This window comes from Amblyomma maculatum, chromosome 9, assembly GCF_055883805.1.
Source record: "Amblyomma maculatum isolate TAMU_Amacu chromosome 9, ASM5588380v1, whole genome shotgun sequence".
Classification (NCBI taxonomy): Eukaryota; Metazoa; Arthropoda; class Arachnida; order Ixodida; family Ixodidae; genus Amblyomma; species Amblyomma maculatum.
In genome coordinates this window covers 85,428,887-85,445,033 of record NC_139352.1, presented here as the reverse complement: position 1 = coordinate 85,445,033, position 16,147 = coordinate 85,428,887, and the positions used below count along the sequence as shown (strand labels likewise).

The 16,147-nt window shown below is 48.8% G+C and overlaps 1 pseudogene; it reads right to left on the bottom strand.

Annotated features, from left to right (window-relative positions):
• Positions 1 to 15,606, bottom strand: part of LOC146179667 (uncharacterized) — a 64,239-nt pseudogene extending 48,633 nt beyond the window's left edge.
• Positions 15,607 to 16,147: the final 541 nt, after the last annotated feature.

Here is a 16,147-nt window from a genome sequence, read left to right as displayed (position 1 = left end):
GGGTTGCGCCGGTGCCTGACGCCGGGGTTCATGCGGACGTTAAACATCCTATATGCGAGCCGACACATCGTTCTCGCAACTACACATTCGAAAACAACATGCGCGAGGCTCTGGGGAGCACCGCAGTTGGCACACTGGTCCTTGGGTACAACACCTCATCTGGCAAGGCGCTGTCTCGTGGAGAGGACGCCCCAGCGCCTAAGCCAGTCAAAATCTCGCACTTCATTTGGCAGCCGACAAGCTGCCCACGATCGCCCTTTGCGCACATCGGTATCTAGTTGCTCATCAGCTGAAAGCCTGCGAACGGCTACTAATTCACTGATGCGTATGGGTGGTAGGTCGCCTACATTAGCATCTGACAGGTCTGCATCTAGAGTCGACTTTATCTCGGCAACCTCTCGGTAAAAAGGTAGAGGTCTGTCCGCTTGTGGACCGAGGTGTAGCATGCAACAAAAGAGATATTCAATAACACAGAGCCTTTACAACACAAATCAAACACGAGAGAGTCACATAAACAAACACCAAATTGTTCACCGGGCCCTGTTGCAGTCCGACGCCTCGAGAGTCACGATGTGGCCGCCATACAAGACGAGCGCCGCTCCCTCGCAGGTTCGTGGGCTTGCCAGCAGCGGGTGATAATCGGGAGTGCAGTTGTCGCACTTGCGAACACGCCGCAACCACTGACTGACTGACTGACTGAGTGACTACACAAGCGGCGCGGCCTCAATAAATAGGGCTCGCCGCGTCTGTCTGTTAAGGCGGACTAAGGCTAGCGCGCGTACACACTTAGCTTCGCTAGTTAGAGCGCTCCCTTTTCCTCCCGTCGAGCCGCGCGTCGTCATTAGCTATGACCCGTAGAAAATTCTGGAGAGCTCTGGCTTATTCCAGACTGATGAGTCACCGTCATCACCGGGTGATGAGAAAGGGGGCGACGGCGATGCGTACAAAGCTACGCGCTGTCTCGCGCGGGGAAGGAGGCTTTTCTCAAACTTTGTGGAAACTTCAATGCGGCGCCGCACGGGCCTCGCGCCGCGCTGGCTTGATAAAAATGTGCGCCGATTTCGTGAAAAAGGGTTGTTGGATATTTTAGGGTTATTGTTAAGTAGAAGATTAAAGATTCTGGCATCAGTTATTATTAATGGATCAAGCACGGAGGTAGGAGGTGGTGGGAGAGGAGGAAGTGTACCATTGTCTTTTGTGAAGACTGAAAAACTATGTTGTAGCTAATAGCCATTGTAGTTTTCTCTTCTCTTGTTAGGTTGGTTGTTGCAGGCTGGGTACTGCGTAGATGTTTCCAGAATATTTAGGGGCTATTTCTAAGATCGGAAATTTTACACTGTAATAAAGTGGTTTTGAGTGTACTAGTTTTCCTTGAAATTTTTGTATTTATTTTAAGTTGGAAGTCGTAGATTGTTTCAGGATGTTTTTACACGTCGTTTAGCATGTAGAACTTGGCGCATAATCTTGGGATTCTTCAGTGTTGCTTTTTTCTATTTCATTGGAGTGTAATTAGTGGCACAGCTAATTAAACGTTCTTAAAATGAAGCCACAATGAATTTACATCAGTGGATACATGAGAGGCTTTTACTTGGAAGGGAATTCATGAACAAGATAGGTTAGTATGCTGTCATCATCTGCTTTAAAAAAGTTAATGAAACTCTTTACTGTACGAGGGTTAGTAATGCAGCCACTGAGTGGGAATGTGCACATAGGTATACTGTTGTCAGATGTACCTTTGTTAATGTCTAATTGTGTTTTGTTGATTTGAAAATAGTTGCTCAGAAGTATGAGGTCGAGGATATTTTTTATTCTACCTTGAATGCGAGTGGGACGAGAAACCAGTGGATGAGAGAAAAATTTAGCATCAAGTCTATTAGCGCTTCTGAATCTTCCGATATGTGGTGCAGTGTGGCCCAGTATATGTCGGCAAGGTTAAAGTCACCTGAAAAAATAATCCTGGTTAGTGGACATGATGCCTTATGATAGCTGAAAGGCTTGTGCTGTCAAAAGGTGGACTGCGATGAACCCAACCTATAACAATCGTCATCCCGTCGCATAACAGTTTATAGAAAACGGCTTCAGCGTTGCCCACATCGGCAAGAAGCAAGGTGACGCCTGTCTTAGGCCCCACTTCGAGCTGTACGAAAGTGTAAGATTTACAAGATCTATTGCGCTAAGGTTTTGAGTGTTAGTTATTTCAAGGTAGTACCAGAAGTCTTCGTAATAAGGCCAATAACGAGATCAGCACAAAGCCGGCAGTGCCACAACCACAATGAGATCATGTTAGCGCCATCGCAGCTGCGTTGAACGATAACGATAAATTAGCGCCGTTATTATACAACAGTAACAAGGGTCGGGACATAAGGATGTCCGACAAGTATTATTAGAACGAACAGGGGGCAATTCGTTATCACTCCCCTTGAAGCACAACAAATATATTTCAAGACTGCGCTAAAGTCTGCTTTAGAGCGGAAATGGCAGAAGCCATTTCACTACGCTGTTTTCACTAACTGTATCGTCATTGTCATCATTGCGATCATTAATATCATCATTATCAAACAAATGCACCGACATTGTCATCGCTACTCTAATCATTACCATTGTAATTGACTGAAGCGTCATTGCCCTCGCTACCATTATCCTCACGCTAGACACGAAGAATTACGATTGTTTTCTCACGAGCCCAGCATTGTTGAGTAATTTTCGCACTCGTCTAGGGGTCGGAAGGTTAGTGGTTTGATTGCCGTTGGAGGCATTCTTTTTTAACTTTTTTGTCCGATTACGCGCTATTCACTCCAGTTCTGAACTAGCAATATTGGATATGCGACAACCGCAGTGTCATATGCATGACGGTGACCTTGTGCCGTCCCAGCGTGGTGCCCGTCTTCATTTTCGCTATACTGGAGGAAAGATCACGAAGCTAATGCTTTCAATTCTACGAAACGATTCAGCACAGACCGATAGTCCTACATCAAAATACAAACAAAAGGGCACGGCCACTAATACTCGGCAAGCGGGGCACACCTCACAGCGCAGTTACCTCCCCGTTCGTTTTAAAATCGCCATGATCCACCTGCTTGGCCAGCTAGTTGAGGCCGAAGGTGGGCCTCTGCTGTCTGCCGACGACATCACCCTTTCGGCCATCCAAGACAGAGTTGAGGATATTGAGACCTGACTGGAAACAGCGCAATGCATAGTGAACCGCTATGCCCGTCATTGTGGTCTTCAATGTTCCCCCTAAAACCGGAATTTGTGCGTCTCCACACGTCGCAAAGATGCAGAGCACAAATTGCACCCTCACTTCCTAGCGGTTCCATTCATGAATCCAAAGAGTACTTGGTCTATTCATCCATCACTAAGAACGCCTTGACTCAACATTAGACAAGCTTTCAGGTGTGGGACCAGGTTGGTGGTATTGTGCTCCACATGTCTAATCAACGCGTCGGGTTACGATGTAAGGACGTCTTGTTGCGGTCAAATACCTTTGTATCCAGTCGAATCCTGTATTTGACTGCTTACATTCCCTTGCGAAAGCACGAGGAGAATATCTTCGAGGTTATCCTCTGCAAAATCATAAAATATGTCGTTGGCCTTCCAATCTCTACCTCTAACAGTTGTCTCATGGCCCTAGGGAGGGTGAACATTTTCAGGAAGGTTTAGGGAGCAAATATAAGGAACCTATATTCTCGTCACACACAGACATTGTTGGGTCGCCGCCTTCTTGCTCGGCTAAATATTGAACACAAGCTGCTCACACAGGAAAGGCCCCGCATTCTGAACTCTGGAGACGAGTCTTCGAGAGTGACCTTTTCTTGCCGACATACCACGATACGACAATACTTGGCGGCACCTGGCGCGAGCGGAAGCCTTGGCGCGCCATAATGGCAGCATACAAGGAGTATTATATGTGTATGCTTCCGGCCCCCATTCGAGGGGAGGGTTAATATATGGCCGCAGTCATTCACGATGGCAACATAGTCCATGACCTTACCTTCAACGCCACATTTGTAAAGCATGCTGAAAACGTCTCCATTGCTTTCGCCACCTGAGATGTCAACTCTAAATATATCTTCACCGACTTGCTAGGGGTTTATCGGAAAGTCGAGTAAGGCTATAGAGTATATCATAATTGCAGTCGGGACATGGAACCCGCGTGCCGATATTTCGTTGCGGCTACCGGTCGCCAGGATTTCGCATTGAACGAAGCAGCTGAAGCATCCGCCCGAGTGCTCTTTCTATACATACGGGCTCTGGAGTCTAATCGGCTCACGACACCGACGCTAATCCTACCTACATATTTAACCACATTATAACAATTTATCGCGTCGCACCTGCCTCGTTCCCTACAAAGGGCTGGGAAAAGTGAACGAGACTGCTACTGCGCTTCTTCACCAACGCGATGCTGTGCCCGGTAGCGCTTAAACGCTTTGACCCCAATTCGCAGGGCAGTGCCAGTACTGTGGGCAGGTAATTGAGTCCATTCCTTACTCCCAGCACTAACCCTCCCCGGGAGGACTGGGAGACGACCCTGCTCGGCTGCAGGGACACGCAGGCCTAATGGGCCTTAACTTTGTCTGCGCTGGAGGCGGCAAACATAAATGGGTCCCTGTATAGAAATTCGACTCAGTATATTTAAGACAGCGCCATAGGCTCCACGCCAAGCATGCCTACGTGTATAAATTTGCCCTGAATAAATGTTTTCACCACCACAATATCACACATATTTGTGGGCGAATTTTTTATTGAGTGAGTCGTTTCTCAGCTTCCATTACGAAGTATTGTATATAGACTGGGAATGTATTCGGAGATATCTTTATTGTCATAGCTCCAAGCTGGGACCACGGTCGACTTTTCTCACTGGTTATATGTTGAAGGAAACAAAAGAAAAACATTCGTAGCTGGTGGTATGAGTGAATGAGAAAACTGATTTCAGGAGATTTCGAAATGAGGGTAGACTGACTAAAGGCGCCAAAGGGTGCTTGCTTACTGGCCTAACTGGATGAGCCGCACAGCAGATCTTTAGCGATTTCTGTATCTATGCGCTTTCTGCGGGTAGTTACAGTGGATATAACACAAGTATGCTACCTGCTTGCATTTTGTACATAAGCGAGAGTATTGGTTCTGAAATCGGGTTTAGAAATTAAAGGCGTTTGTAGCCTTTCCCAAGCAACTTGTCGTTTCTTTAAGTGTTTTTGCGTTGTTTGCAGAGATTGTCTTATGCCTGGTGTATAGTGTTACATATAGCACCTCATGGTAGTAACGAGATACTCATGCTAGTTTTTGAAATTGGATTTTCAGATATTATTATTTAGCTGACGTTTTCTGCTCATTTCTGAACCGCACCGCAAGGAACAGAAAGGTGGTAGTGAAAGCCGAAAGAAACAGGTGCCGTAGTGGATGGCCGCAGAGTAATTTCAAAAAGCTGGGGATCTTTAACGTGCGCTGACTTTAACGAGATCGTACACGGACACCTCTTGGTTTCGCCTGCAACAAAACGTAGACGCCGGCGGTCGAGCTTAACCCCCGGAACTACGGAAATAGTAGTGTGGAATATTCATCACTGCGCAATCACGGCGGGGCGGAAAGAGACTAAGTTGGGCTGCGAAGAAAGGAAGGCGAAGTATCCGCCACACATCACGGAGGACACGTACACTGGTAAATTGCTTTATGTGAAACTAAAGGCGTAGTATCTGTCATTTGTACGCTTTTAACTGATTTATTTATAGGAAGGGAAAGGCGCGGTAACTGTCTCACTTGTTTATCTGTGGACACCGCAACCGCGCCGTAAGGGAAGGGAGGAAGGTGGGAGAGAAAGTGGAAAGAGAGATAGAGGAGCCGTAGTGGAGGGCTACGGAGTAATTTCGACCACCTGGGGATCTTTAACGTGCACTGACATCGCACAGCACACGACGCCTCTTCGTTTCGCCTCCATCGAAACGCAGCCGCCGAGGTCGGGTTCGAACCCGGGTACTCCGACACAGTAGTCGAGCGTCAGTACGGCGCCATCCGTACTCTTAAACCACACAGTGAGGCAAGGAAGGAAGGTGGGAGTGAAATCTGAAAGAAAGCGTTCGGCAGTGGAGGGCTGCGGAGTGAGTTCCACTATTTTGAGATCTTTAACATGCACTCAGTGTGATGCACTGACATCGCGCAGCACATGGGCGCCTCTCCGTTCTGCGTCCATCGAAATGCAGCCGCCAGTGTTATATTCCGGTTACTCGAAATGGCATAGGACATTTGTTTATAGGAAAGGAAATACGCAGTATTAGTCACACTTCTTTGTGGACGCCTGACCCACGCTGTAAGGGAAGAGAGAGAGAGAGAGCATAAGCTTTATTTATATAAAAGTAATTACGCGGGTGGTTCACCCAGGTCCGTGAAACCACTGGCGAATACGGCCCTCCAGGCCTGACCGATCTGCTGGCGCTGAAGGTGGAGCTCTGTGTGAGCGAGCTTTGCCTCGCACTGCCCATGGATAATTTTCTGTAAACCGTATGATTTACGTTGTTTGGGCAGTTACAAACCATGTAGAGGATGTCGGACACTTCTCTGCAGGCCGGAAATGCATTTGTAGGGTATTGCATGCGCCAAATCTTCTTATGTCGGGTTGGGTTTGGTAGTGCCCTGGCTTGCATGTTTCGCCATATAGTGTTGTTGTTGTTGTGGCTGTAGGAAGGAAAAGAAAAAGCACGGGCCTGCTACTGGCTCTGTAGCTGAGCCACCTCCGCTGCCTCGTGCGGACAGAAGAGAAAAAAGAGAGAAAAAATGAAGGGGGAGAGAAAGACACGCGCCGCAACAACAGCCGTCGTCCACCACCGAAGCAGTGACGGGTTCAATGACGGCCTACAACAGATAAAAATTCGGTGGCAGGTAAGCTCCCGCCGCAAGCGGCGGTGACCTACTTTTTCCAGCCCCATCAGGGCCAGGATCAGCCACCATTCACCACCCCCTTCTGCCCGCCATATAGTGGCTTCCTGACGAGTGAGGTCATTGTGGGGATCTGCGTATGTTCTGCGATAGTCGACGGTACTTTATTATTTCGCTGTATATTAGTGGAGACAATGGTTCGGAGGTGGAAGGCGATGGGGCTCGGAATGTATGACCTCGAGCTATCCTGTCAGCCGCCTTATGGCCATCTATGCCTTCGTGTGCCGGGATCCACGGAATACTGTGGCGGGTGTGTCTACAAGGAGTGTGATTTCTCATGATGTGAGAGGCCGCTTGGCAGATTTCCCCATTGAGGTGCGATTTGCAGGCTTGCTGATAGTCGCTCAAAATTGTGTTCATTTGCTCGGTGGTATGAGCGTGCTTAATAATAATAATAATAATAATAATAATAATAATAATAATAATAATAATAATAATAATAATAATAATAATAATAATAATAATAATAATAATAATAATAATAATAATAATAATAATAATAATAATAATAATGATAATAATAATAATAATCAATCAATCTTTATTTAATGTGCGCAGGAACAACCACGTGGTCTTCGTGCTGCAGCACAAATACAAAAAAAAAAAAACAAATATGAAAATGCACAAACATGTTTACACACACACAGAGAACACAAAAGAAGAAATAAATAATACATGAAATGAAACTGAGACGAAAAGTATCACGGAAAGTTATCAATAAATGAGTGGCATCACTTATATACACAGTGAGAGAATTTTTGAGCATATCAGGAAAGAAAAAAAAGAACGGTAGATAGAAGAGAAAAAAACAACAACAAATAACTGACATTGATTATTATAATGTAGAAATATACATAAAATAAACAACAATTCCAGGCGCAACAAGTGCACGGTACTTAAAACACAGGCTAGAAATACAGAATAATACAATAAAGAAGTAAAATTGAACAAGGGGCAGTAAGATTCGAATATAAAGTTTAAAGTTGAAATATAAGTAAGAAACGGATAAAAAGTAGTTCAAGATACAGACAGCATTGAACAGGAGAAAAAGCAAAAAGTGAAGTAAATACAATATTAAGGCTAGAAAGTGGGAGTTATATGTGATAAAGTACTATTTAGAATGCAACGCTACGAACATCCAATGTAAATGAACAGAGCGAGTTTTGGAAGATGTCAGAGTGAGGACAAAAAGAGTTAAATAACCACTGCATCCTGTCCAGAGGGGAGTGGGAATGAAGAGGAGAAACCTTGAATGGTCTGAATTCCCTCATGCTCTTTCGCGGAACGCGCAGTAGGATGTACTCTAAGAGCTGAGGGCACATAATGTGACCATGAAGGAGTTTGTACACAAATATGATATCAAGTCTGATACGACGGCAGTGAAGAGAAGGAAGATTCAGTTGGGCGCTCCTGGTGGAGCGAGAGGGGGAAGTTGCGCAAGGAAAGCGATAATGAAATATCCGTAAAAATTTTTTGTACTCAGTCAACCTTGTCCAAGTTCGATTTGCAAGTGCCATTCCAAACAACCGACGCATACTCTAAGAGCGGCAAGCATATGGACAGGTACAGTTTTAGGTACAGAAGGGGAGTATGGAACTCTCTCGAAAGTCTGCAAACGAATCCGAGTGTGCGCATAGCCCGCTGAGCAATGCGTTTAGTGTGAAAGGAGAAGCTGAGGGTGCGGTCAAAAAGTACACCAAGGTCATTAATTTTATCAACCCTGTCCAACAGCACAGAATTCACAGAATAATGGTAGAGAAAGCTATGTGTTTTACGAGTAAAGGACACAACCCTAGTTTTGGAAGAAGTGAGGGTAAGTCGATTCATCGCACACCAATCAGAAAAAGCAGATATGTCCGATTGCAACAACAAGCAATCTTGAAAAGAATGTATTACCTTGAATATTTTTATATCATCAGCATAAAGAAGAAACGAGGAGTTCTTTATCGCCGAGGAAACATCATTAATAAAAACGGAGAAGAGAAGCGGGCCTAGTACTGAACCTTGAGGAACTCCACTCGTTGCAGGGTAAACGAAAGAAGTCTGACCATTGACACTGACAAAGCAGAAGCGATCAAGGAGATAGTTGCGTTGGAGGGCTACGAGTGAGACTTCAACGCCAGAGAGTAGAAGTTTTTCAAGGAGTAGTGAGTGAGTAATAACGTCGAAAGCTTTGCTCATATCACAGTACACAGTGACCCCTCTGAATGACTGCTGCAGAGGCATACGTCATAAACGTGACTAGGTTGGTAGAAGTAGAGCGACCCGACATGAAGCCATGTTGATTCGGTACTATGATATGTTTGAGATGGAAGGAAAGTACGTTGTGCAAAGCTAATTCGAAAAGCTTAGAGGTTGCACATAGAAGAGAAATCGGACGATAATTGGAAACATAAGATTTGTTTCCAGACTTGAAGACAGGAAACATGCGTGCCATTTTCCACACGCGAGGAAAGGCAGCATTTTTTAAACAGTTATTAAATATGGCAGTCAGTACTGGTACAGAGATATAACTGAAGGCTTTTATAATGGCGGCTGGAATGCCATCAGGTCCAGGAGACAAAGACGGTCTCAGACGCTTAAGACTCTCAGGTTTCAACTCCTCGTCAAAGAGAATAGAATTAGTACACCAGATGGGAGGCAAACGGAATCACAATGTGGATGTTTGTAAACGGAGGAAAAATGTTGGGCAAAACTGTCGGCAACATCCCGAATTTCCGAACCCTGAGAGTCAACTAAGCTGATACTGAAATCTGATTTAATGGAACGCTTGCGAACGCAACGCCAGAACTGGCTAGGACGATTTGAGGCGCTCCTCTCTAAAGACTCAAGATAGGAGTCGTAGTCCCGCTTGTATAAGCGTTTGCAAAGAGAACGCACACGGCGAAACTCATCTGCCCAATTGTGAAATCCAGGGCGTTTCGCTTTACGATGGGCCCGTTCCTTGAGTTTTAACGCCGTTATTAGTTCCCTTGAAAACCAGGAAGGGAACTTACTACGCGTAGGAGTATGCAAAGGTATGTGCCGACGCATACCATCAAGAACTATTTCTGTAAAGCGACTGACTTGTCCATCTGAATCATTAATGTCATTTAAAGGGACCAGTCGATGGAAGAGAAGAAATTGAAAAGACCGACATAATCACCCCGTGCATACGCGAAACGGGGCGAATTCCTCACCCGATCTCAATTAGTACAAGGTGAGGCAGAGACAGCAGTAGTAACTAGAAGCGGAGGGTGAAATTTGTCACAGCGAGTGGTGGTGGTGGTGACAAACGTTTATTGAATCAAAAAGGGGTAGATGTATGCATCGGCCGGATCTATGAACATCCAGCCCTTAAAGATACTGGGTGGGGTCCCTAGTACGGGACCCCAGTGGCGTCGGCCGCTGCCCGGGCGCGCTCGACCAAGGCCTTTTGGGCCTGCAGGTCATAGCAGCTGAGCAGGGTCGCCTCCCAGTCCTCCCGAGTGGGGTTGGGGTGAGGAGGAATAGCTGGGTTGGATGGGCAAGCCCACACCATGTGGTAGGTGTCCGAAGACTTCTCCGCACAGTGCGGACAACTGCCCGTGAAGGAGGGATTAAAATGTTTTAGTGCTGCCGGGCACAGCAGAGTGTTGGTATATAAAGACGGAGTAGAAGCCGCTCCTCCGTCTTAGATCCTTTACTTGGGCGAGGGTAAAGGCTATGACAAGATTGATAATAAAGAACAATGTCTTTAAAAGAATACGCGGGTTCGAATTCGAGATCCTGATCTAGGGGGTCGAGATGGGAAGCCCGGAAAGAGAGCGCGCGGGCGGCGGCGTCGGCTGCCTCATTCCCCTCGAGACCCATATGAGCAGGAGCCCATACTATTTTCCGGTAAGCGGGGTCCCCGGTGTAGGTGCAATTTTGAAGTAGTCGGTAGGCTAGGTATGGCGCCCAGCCTTGCTCGACGTTCCGACAGGCCCCTCGCGAGTCGGAGATAATTGTTTTAGAATCAGTGTGGGTAGCTGCCAGCGCAATGGCGACCTCCTCCGCGTGGGTTATGTCACGGGCGCGAAATGTAAGCCCGTTAACCGTTTTAGACTGGTGGACCACTGCGGCCGTGTACCATCCCCCATGGTGGGGGCCGGAGGCGTCCACGTAGTAAATGCCGGGTTTCGACCCATAATGGCGGCCCAGGGCTTCCGCCCGCGCCAGGCGCCGGCCATTGTGGTCTTCACGTGTCATGTTTTTAGGAAGAGGGCGTACGTGGAGGGCGAATCTCCACTCGAAAGGGAGGCGTACACGATCTTCCATAAGGGTGGTATGTTGGATGTGTAGCCGGGCAAGGAGGCGGCGACCCGACAGTGTCTTAGAAAGACGTGTGTATTGGTTGGTTAAGTGAGCCTCTCGGATTTCCCGGAACGTATTCACCATGCCCAGGCCCAGTAGACGCTGGTTGGAGGTGTTCACGGGGAGATCGAGGGCTCTCTTAAAAAGTTTGCGCAGGACGACTTCGAGTGCATCCTCGTCTTGTTTCCGAAGGTGGAGGTAAGGAGTCGAATACAAGATTCGACTGGTCACGAATGCATGCGCCAGCCGCAAGGCGTCTTTGCACCTGAACCCCCCACGTTTGTTAGAAACCCGGCGGACCATGCGGCCCACCTGGTCCCCCACCTTACGGAGTTTCGCCAAGGTAGTGTCCGACCGTCTATGTTGATGAATAAAGAGCCCCAGTACCCGGACTTCTGTGCGTTCAGGAATTGATCCTGTCTCTAAAAAGAGCTCAATTTTGGCCGAACACTTTGGTGAGGGGCGTATGTGTACAAATTCAGATTTTTGAGGGGAGCATTGAAGGCCGCAGCGGCGAGCATAACGGTCCACTATGGTTGCCGCTTGTTGCAGGTTGGCCTCAATATCTCCAAGAGAACCTCGCGTGGCCCACAGGGTGATGTCATCGGCATACAGCGCATGCTGCACACCAGCGACTGCACCCAACTGGGCCTGCAGGTGCATCATAGCCAGATTGAATAAGAGAGGAGACAGCACTGCACCCTGTGGTGTTCCTCTGGTTCCAAGTTGGAACGGGCCATGTTCGGTGTCCTGGAGTTTAATGTAGGATTGGCGATCTGTCAAAAATTGCCGAATGTATCTGAACGCGTTGCGTCCGCAACCGGTTTGTGAAAGATGAGTGAGTATTACCTCATGAGTAACATTGTCAAAGGCTCCTTTCAAGTCTAAGGCGAGTATGACCCTGTCGTTGTGAGGGCATTCGACCGGGTCAAGAACGTCCCGATTAAGTTGTAGCAAAACATCCTGTGCGGACCTGTACGGGCGAAATCAGAACATGGAGTCTGCGAAGATGTGTTGATTTTCCATGAACTCGGACAACCTGTCACGCACCATCGTCTCCATTAGTTTGCCCGCATATGAGGTTAGAGAGATGGGTCGAAGGTTGTCCGTGTTGATAGCCTTGCCAGCTTTTGGAATGAAAGTGACCAGAGCAGTCTTCCAATCGATGGGGAGTGGCGCGTCCCCAAGCCAAATTGAATTGATGTAATCCAATAAGGATTGGTAGGCCGGGTCGGGTAAGTTAGCTAGTAATTTGACTAATTTTGTCCCGACCCGGGGCTGTGCCACGTTTCATTTTCGCCAGGGCCGCCTGCAGATCGTGGAGCTGGAACGGCTGATCCAGCTCAGCGTTCTCCGAACCTGCATAAGAGTGCGCCGGTCCGCGGGGGTCCTGGGTAGTGCACAAGTATTGGTCCCGCAACTTGTGCGCTAGCTGAGTTGTGTTGCCCTGAAAGCTGTGTATGGCACGTTGTAAATGTTTCTGAGTTTCTGTGTGTGTCTGCGTTGAGTCGATAAGAGCGCGGAAGAGCCGCCAGGTGTTCCTGCTGGACATCTCCCGCGCCGCCGTGTTGCTACGATCCACCCAGTTGGCGTCTGCGAGCTGGGCCGCATACTCGGCCGCCTGCTGGGTGAGCTCGGAAATTCGAGCCTTAAGTTTACGGTTATGCTTTTGTCGGCGCCACCGGCGGACAAGGCAATGCCGCGCTTCCCAGAGGTGGAGGAGGTGGTTATCCACGTCTGATACCGCCTCGGAAAGCTGAATTTTAGTTTCGGTAGAGCGAAGGCTAGAAACCAATTGTTCGGACCATGACTGGTAGCCTTGCTCGAGTATAGATGTAGCTGTGTTGTAATTTTTCCTAAATTTGGACCAGTCTGGGAGTCGAGCCTGTTTTGTGGGTTTTGCTAATGGTCTGGTTCGAATTGTAGTGTTTAGTATACAGTGGTCGCTACCGAGTGTTTCCTCAGTGTTGACCCAGTCAGCATACTGAATGTTGCGGGTAAAGGTTAAATCCGGACACGTATCCCGAGTCACGGAGTTACCTATACGTGTTGGGTGGACGGGGTCTGTGTGAAGAGTGAGGCCCAACGTAGACGCAAGCTCCGCCAACTTGCGTCCCCGTTTCTCTTCACGGCGGTACCCCCAGCCTCGACTGGGGGCGTTAAAATCGCCCACAATCAAGAGGGGGTCCCGACCCGCAGCTTTCAGCGCACGGCTGAAAAGGTCCGAGAATGATACATTCGGCAATTTAGGTGGGCAGTAGACATTTATAATGTGCAGTGGTGGGTCCTGCTTGCGGAGGGGGAGGAGAGTCACCATTACATGGGAATAGCCAAGTTGAAGGTTCAAGTCGACCATATTTGCTGTGTAATTTTTATGAACGCATAGACAAGACGAGGGGTCCTGCTGAAACGTCGTATAGTTTGTTAGGGTGGCGCCTCTTCCTGGCTCCTGAAGGGCCACCACGGCGGGCATATGCTCGAAAGTTGAGAGGAAAAGCCGAAGGTCGGCCCGCTTAGTGCGAGACCGTAGCCCTCGGCAATTCCATTGAGTTACAGTGATGGGGGAGGCCAATTTAGATAAGGGGGAACGCTTACACCGAGGTTGTCCCGCCATGTTCAGGTTTTGGGGTTAGAGGAGGGAAGGTAGATGCCCCGGAGCCATCAACCCGGGGCTGAATATCAGCTCCTGGGAGGGGGCAGCTATCTTCGTCATTTTCGATGTCAATTTCTCGACGCGAAAATTTTGAGGGCCGGCTGGATACGATTTTGAGAGGAGCGGCCCGGCGAGACGTGCGGGGGAGATTCGCGACATGTTGAGCGATCATGGTAGGAAGGGCCTCCATGACTTTGGCAATGATACGCTCCATTGCCGTCCCGATAAGGGTTTCGAATTTGGCGTTAAGGCGGGCCTCAAGAATGGCCACGGAGGAGTCCGAGGTCACCGGTGCCGCCGCATCGCTCTCCATGGCTTCTGCTTGGGGGGAAGGTTGTGGGGGAGGAGCAGTTTTAGTTTCAAGGGCTTTAATTTTGGCAAGTAGCATCTCGTTTTGGACCCGGAGAGAAGCTACCAGGTTATGAAGCTCGGCGTCGGCCGCCGAGCGAGCGTGAGGAGAAGGGGGTGGGAGGAGGAGGCAACCCTACCCGAGCCGCTCACCTGTTTTCCTTTTTTGACCGCATTTGCCCAGGCACCGCTTTCGCCTTGTTTGAGTTGGGAGTGGGCTTGCTTCCCCGATCCGCCGTGTGGGGGCGGTGGTGGCGCTTCGTCGCCTTTGATGTCACGCCCGCTTGAAGGCGCTTGCTTCTTGGAATTGGTGGCGTCAACGCCGGTGACGTGATCCTGTTGACGTGGCTTCTTGTCCGTTGCGCCAGTTTTGCCGCCCTTTTGGGCAGTCGTATTGGTGTCGAGGCAGTACTTGGCGGTACAGTCTGTGGAGTTTGTGGCATGGCGCCCCCACAAACAGCACATTTCAGCTTACACTCATGAGGGGCCCGCACTCCCTCGACGAAAGGAGCCTGTAGTCCATACAGGCCACACTTACCTTGAAATGGATTTGGGCATGTGTCTGCCCTGTGGCCCACGGTGCCACACACACTGAAGGCTGGGATAGTGCGCAGGTAGGGCTGCACTTGGACAATTTCTGAGTTGTAGGTCACCGTCCGTGGCTTCACTTTTCCGGCAAAAGTAAGACGAGCCTTATTGGAGGTTCCAAATTTGCGAATTTCCAAGATAGTGCCATGCCTCCACTGGACACCATCTTTCAGGGTTTCCGCTGTTTCGTGATTTGCCACAGTGATGACGCCGTAGCAAATTTCTTCGCCATTTTGCTTGAGATGGCCTCGCAGTGGCACATCTCCTTGAGCTGATTTGATCGCGAAATCACCAAGCAGACGGTCCGCCACGTATTCGTTTTTGGTGCTCGCAATGAGTAGATTTTGCTCGCGGGAAACGACGAAGCTGAGTTCGGACGCCATTTGCACGCCGAGATAGGCACGCAAGGCTAAGCCCAGCTCACCACATTGGAAGACAGTCTCGATGGCTACAGCGGTTCGGGGCTTGATGATCACGACGAAATCGTCGGGGTGGAATTTGTGGAGATGTCTGGGCCTCCACGATGACTTGGGTTGGCGATCCTTGGCCGTGTGCGAGACGCGGTCGTGCTGAGGTGGGGTTGACTTGCCGGATGTCAACCTGGCGTCTGCCGTCATCTTGGCTTTCCGGCGCTGAGAGCGGCTCTCAACAAGACGGAGGAGATTTGAGTCCCGGAGCTGGTCCGATGGTGCCGAATTGGGTTCCCCGGCTTGAGGAACTGTCGACCAGGTCATGGCGTCCGGGTCGTAGCCGCGTTGAGGCAGGGCGTTCGCCATGTTGATGCGGAGAGTGGCTTCCTTGCCGGCGCACGCCGGCGCAGCCGTTAGGCTTAGCGGCGGCGCCACCGAGCGCGAGTGAAAGTCCGCTCTAAAGTGGTGAAAAATTTGCCCACCGGGATTGAAGTGGTGTCCCTGTGTGCCGGGTAACTTGCTGCGTCCGATGGATGCCAAATTTGCGGGGTTTGACGAATTGGTCCGTGGCTCTTGACAAAAACTGACGGAGCCGAGGTGCCACGCGTGCATACGTGCGCGACGCAAGGTAGCGTCGTTTTCCACAGCGAGTCAGCGGTATGTCTGAACTCGAGACTCGAACATTTTCAAAATTCGATAGACAGATGTCAAGAATATTACCACAGAAGTTTTCAATAAAATTGTGTTGCTGCAAAGAGTTAAAGGCTATAAAATCAAGTAGAGCGTTACACTTACTTAATATGTAATGACTGCTGTGAGAAGAAATAAATGAGTTCCAGTTGATACCAGGAGTATTAAAATCCCCTAAAATAAGAAGTTTGTGTTTGCTATGACGGGTTATAACATG